Below are 6,000 nucleotides of genomic sequence, written 5' to 3'. Positions count from 1 at the left end.
CACAGACAAAAGGGGTGGGGCTAAAAATATCAGCCTATTGAAGCTAAAAACTTCAGTAATTAAGCCTAAGGAGAGGCATTTCAAGGAGAGGCAAAAGCCAGGAGACCACCAAACAATCAGGGTTAAAGAGAATGGCCCCGGGGGAAGGGGTTCGGCCATCTGGGCAACCCCGGGGAGGGTAGATTTGGCCCATGAGCTTGAGGTTCCCCACCCCTGTTCTAATCATTTTTGTACATTTTCTATGTTTCATTAAAATGAAAAGAACTAAATAAAATAGTACGGTTAGGAACATCGACAATGCGAACTGGACAGTTACATATACATCAAGTTAGCACTCTCTTTTCTGCTCCACAGAATTCAAGAAAGCATATATTGCAGGTGGAAGAATTAACATTTAAAGACAACAGATAGAAGTGTGTATCCAGAAATACAGCACACCCTAGAATGCAAATACTTCAAGCAACAAAAATATATCGACACAAAGATACCTGAGAAAGGTGCGGTGCTTGTACTAAAGAACGAACAAACGAAGAGCTCTCATCTGTAATGGGGAACTACCTGGCAAATCAGGGCAGTCACTCAATACAGGTCAAATGATTTTTGATTCAGCTGAAGCTGATCCACACCACAGAACAGCACACAGGGTTAACTCATCATTACCAAACCCACAGGACTGCTGCTGAAAACAGCATCTCTGTGTTGGGTTCCCCTCCGCTTTAGCACTTTGGAATGTCTACTTCAATTTGTCTTGAATCATTATGCTGAACGTTTTCCTGCTAACAGGACACACATTAAGGGAATGCTCAGTTTAATGGCACACAGCAAACTGGGCTGTATGTTACAGAGGGGAAGGAAGAGGGGCCTCTCCTAAAACCCCCAGCTCTACCATTAATTGCTCCTTAAAGACTTAAATTTCTAGAAGTTAGCACACCATTTTCTTCCATGCAGGAAGTCTAGCACTGTCCCAATCCATCAAATTTGTACCAGGCACGGGAGCTCCAAGACACACATCCAATCTTCTTATCTGCAACAGGCTCCCCTTTGGTTTCAACAGAGGGGCATCAATTGCATGCATATTCCTGTGCTCAGAAATCTGCTCCTTCCACCCAAGTGAATGGGCATCCTATGTAGATAGCAGACCACCACGTCTGGATAGGAGAGCAGCCCTGCAATTATGAACTCGGCTTTGTGAGTTTCGACGACAGAGCAATTTATCATGGTTTAGGTCAGAAATCCTCAGATAAGTGAGCTGTGAACCCGATACCCAGAACATATGGGTTACTTCTGGGACCTTGGAATGTTCTGTGCAGCGGATTTGCATCCAAACAATCCAGTATTAGCAGAACCCCTACGCTTCGCTCTTTTCCCCATGGCTTTCCTACTTGAATGATGTGACCAGGGGAAGTTAATGTCAGAGTGAGACCAAATTCTACTTTCTATAAGATTAAACACTATTTGAAGGGATTGGAGTGAGGGGAAACAAAGAGTTATGAAAAGCACTCATAAGTTTGAATTTAAGTTAAAATTAAAAAACACGTACACACATTGGCTTAAGTTTACCCAACTACATTAAGAATCATTGATAAAAGAATATATCATATGAATTATTCTAAAAAGAAGGGACCTGAACAGTATCTGGCTTTCAGGTTTCAGTGCTTCAAAACACTTCATTTTAATAATGAAGTATTTCACATAATAAAAAAGTCCTTTAAAAAAAAGGTTTAAAGCAAAGAGATTCAGAAAAGTAAGACTGAATGTGTGTCTGTGTGCTTCTGACTCTTGTCCACAATTAAAGGGTTAGTTCATGAAGTCCCATTCACCCGAGAGCAGCAACTTTTAACTCATAGAATCATAGAATAGTAGAGTTGGAAGGGCCTATATTTATATTGTATTTGTGTTTTTAGATTGTTGGTTGTTTTTATGCTCTTTATGGTTTTAATTTTTGTGAACCGCCCAGAGAGCTTTGGCTATTGGGCGGTATAAAAATGTAATAAATAAATAAATAAACCCCCTGCTCAATGCAGGAATCCATCCTAAAGCATCCCTGACAGATGGTTGTCCAGCTGCCTCTTGAAGGCCTCTAGTGTGGGAGAGCCCACAACCTCCCTAGGTAACTGGTTCCATTGTCATACTGCTCTAACAGTCAGGAAGTTTTTCCTGATGTCCAGCCGGAATCTGTCTTCCTGTAACTTGAGCCCATTATTCCGTATCCTCACTTCAACCCTGGATTGGTTAAAGACTAAATGGAGGCTGCAGCTACTTCAAAGTATGGGAAGAGAGCCCTTTAAAGGAACCCATTTTTATTCACCTAAGTAGCTGAACTTTGCTCACCACTTCCCATGCCAGCTTCTTGGGTAATAAAGCAAGTCACAGAGACCCAATTGCCATTGGAGATAGCAAGGAAAAGAGTATGTGGCTACAGCATCTTTGCACAAATGTTGCTAGTTTTGCCACATCCAGGACAGTTGCCATCTATTTCCATGTTATGACAAGAGGCAAAGGGCATTCATCTCCTTGGCGCATTCTGGCTTGCCTCTAGTTTGGGTTTAGATTTCCGCTTAACATTTCGAGGTTAGCAGCCAAGAGCCAAATCTACCTATTACACTCACCAAAAAGGCAGCATCCAAGTGGCAACTGTCCCGTGCAGTGACAGTGGTGGCACAGAGTCACATCAATCATCTCAATTGGATGGAGACCCTCTGGGCCACTAATGGATGCTGGAAAGACTAGACAGGGTGTGCCACATGAAAAGACGTCACTCTACACTGCAATAAACTGTCAAGAGGAGCAGCTCATCAAGGGGAGACTACTTCAAGCTGCGCCTATATGTAATTGAGATATGTAAACCAGCCCAAAGGGAAACACAGGCATAAGGTAAGGACATGGGCCAGCCACAGAGCCAACAGTCATCATTTCATCGAAACCTCAGATCAGGAACTCTTGCAAAGAAACCAGTATCTCCTATAAACTGACCCACAGCCTAGTTCATTTTAGTTCCATATAAAGCAAGATGATGACGACGAAGAAGAAATGTTCAGAAAATCTAAGCGCTTATGAATTTGCCCATAATGTAAACCGCAGAGTGGGGTGAAGTAAATTCAAGAGAAAGCTGGAACTTACAGGAGAAAGTTGTAACTTAGTAGCTGAGCACCCCCTTTGGGATGATGGGGCAACTGCAGCACTTGGGGAGTCTTCTAACCCTCTGTGTTAGAATTCTGTTCAAGATTCAGTAGTTCAAACAATTAAACAGCTACTTCCTGTTTTGCTTTGTTTATTTATTATTTTACATTTCTATACCGCCCAATAGCTGAAGGTCCCTGAACCATTCACAAGTTCTCTGGGCGGTTCAGAGTCTGTTCTGTAGCAAATTGACGGAAACATAGAAATCAGACAAGAATTCTGTGCGCTGCCCCGTGGTTTCATAACGAAGGACGGTATTTGAAATATTGATATAAATAAATAAATGAGAACACTAGGCCTGGTTCATTCACTCATTATCCTGAAACTCCTCTCTGTGCACTTGAGTAGCGGGCATGTACTGTTCTTTTGACGTAATGCGCCACACAGATCATATGCACAGAGATACTAGCTCAGTTGGCTTATCAGCATTAGAGCATGCCTTCGCATGTCTTCTCTTTCTTTTCCCCTGCCCACATACAACGCTGAGGTCAAAGTGTGAGTTGATTTGTACATAACACTAGAACTTGATCGCTGGAATGAGCCTGAGCAAAGTCTCAGGTTCCTGTGCTCTCTCCTACCATCCAGCCAGGAGGACTGCCTGTGTTTAGTTTCACTCTCAAAAGAATCCTGGCTTGTCATTATGTATAAACAATTCTAACAAACTTTGGTCAGTGTCTAAACAAGCCACGGTTTCTGAAGCTGGTTTGTTTAGAAACTAAGCAGAGTTAGGTATAAGCCACAATATTTGGTTCATACACAACAAGAATCCAGAACTCTTTTGAAAGTGAAACTTGGCACCTTCTCTCAGCTATTGGGGAAGGGGGAGTGTGCAAGCCTGAGGCTGCACACAGGCTCATTCCAATGATCAGATCTAAGTGCAGCGTTATGTGCAAGATCAGCCCACCCTTCCTTCTTGGAGGGGGGGGGGAAGAGGAGAAAGTGAAGATTGCACATTGGAAATACATACGTATACAGCATTACATAGCAGAGACAGGTCTACTCATTGCCCCACACAACATAAAACATTCCTGTATCTGAGAATGTATCAACCAGACCTAGAGTGTTACAACTTCATTCTACAGATCCTAATTGCTGCTTAACTTGTTCCTTTGACAGCCAGAGGAAAGTGATTAAGGTTGCATAGGGAGCAACTCAAAGCGAGAACTTTCCTTACAGTTCTGCCATAATCAAATGCTCTAGATAACAGAAGAAACAAAAGGGGAAAGTGCATGGCCACCTCCAAGGTACTGAACTAACATTAACACATTCTTTAGTAGGAAACAGTGAAACATATTCAGCAAGTCCATTCCGAGGCATGGTCCACTTTTATGCCTATGTAAACACCAAGACACTCAAGATCAGAGCATAGTACTTAAATAAATAGGTTACAAAAATAAGCGAATCATTCAAATAAATAGAGCAGAACTTGAATGGCTAGATCTCTGTTAATTTACCATTAAACACAACATTCACCTAGTTGGAACAGCTGGGGTGGGGTGTGGCCCCCAGTGGGACAATACAGCCCCTAAAAGTTGCCCACCCGACCTAGTGGCTCAGAACCTATTCCTTGCCCTATTGGTGGCAAAGCAATGCACGGATGCAGCTGCACCCTGATAATGGCTTTCCATTTGCATCATTTTACTGCACTTATCTGTTTAAGCACGTACACGAGAATTGTGTAACATCTGATGAGGTGTAAGCAGCGAGCAAGGGCCTGTTTCATCTTCTTTCAGCGAAGATGTCCTACCAGATTCCTGCCCATGGGTCCTGTGAGGCTAATACTGCAATGATCCCCCGACACTAAGAGTTCTGGACCAGTGCTGTGTGTGCGCACATCCCCACTGTCAATGCTTACACAACCCATTCATAGATGAAAACCAACTTGTGCAACAGAAGATGCTCATGGGTGAAAATGGTTTTTGAGCCAGATGCTTATTCTAGCAAACTGTTAAGCTATTCATAGCTTAAGCATACCTCTACTTGATGAAAAAGACTATCCAAAGTTAATTGTCATTGGAAAAAGCTATAATGCAAAAAAACCCCAAACAAATCCCAACCCACCCACACCCTTGCTGCTTGTAAGATTTTGGTCTGTCACTCCTATTTAATCAACTGCATGGAACGAAAAATCTTGTTTTTAATGTCTCAGGCACTGGGACAAGACTATTCAATTATAAATTGCTAATATTGAAACTTGCCTGATTTGTCAAAACATTTTGACATTTTCATTCACTCAAATGAGCTAAGCAGTCCTAAATTTAAGCTATAACTATTGTTTTAGAACTTGGAATTATACCACCCAACTGGATAATTTGCATTAGAACCATTTTAGATACACACACACACACACACACACACACACACACACTTGGGAATCTTTCCTAAAGTGACAAGAATAATTCAGTGTTACGACCAAAAGCTTAATCTGCCAGGAATGTGTCCTATGTACATCTCACTGAAAGAAATAGGAATTTCAGCCTTGTAAAAAGTTTGTTCATTTCAGTGGGATTTTTGCCAGTTCCTCCTCCCACCGTGCAGCCCCCTGAAAAGTTATTCTGGAGAATTGGGAGACCCTGTGGAACCATGTGGGAAGTGGCAGGGGTTGGGGTTGAAGGGGGAATGGGTGAAAATCCTCTCCCCGTACTTTCCTCCAGCAGGAATCTCTGCTGGATTGCAGCCCCCTTCACAGGCAGAAGGAGCCCTTCCTTTTGCAGAAGGGCAACTCACAATCCAGCCTAAAGGTATAGTAAATAATGTTCTCCTTTGCTGCTTCAGCATTGATCATGTGGGCAGAATCAGTGCATCATTGACAGGTTAGAA

This window comes from Elgaria multicarinata, chromosome 3 (assembly GCF_023053635.1).
Source record: "Elgaria multicarinata webbii isolate HBS135686 ecotype San Diego chromosome 3, rElgMul1.1.pri, whole genome shotgun sequence".
NCBI lineage: Eukaryota > Metazoa > Chordata > Lepidosauria > Squamata > Anguidae > Elgaria > Elgaria multicarinata.
The sequence above is the reverse complement of the archived record's forward strand: the minus strand, read 5'-3'. Positions refer to the sequence as shown.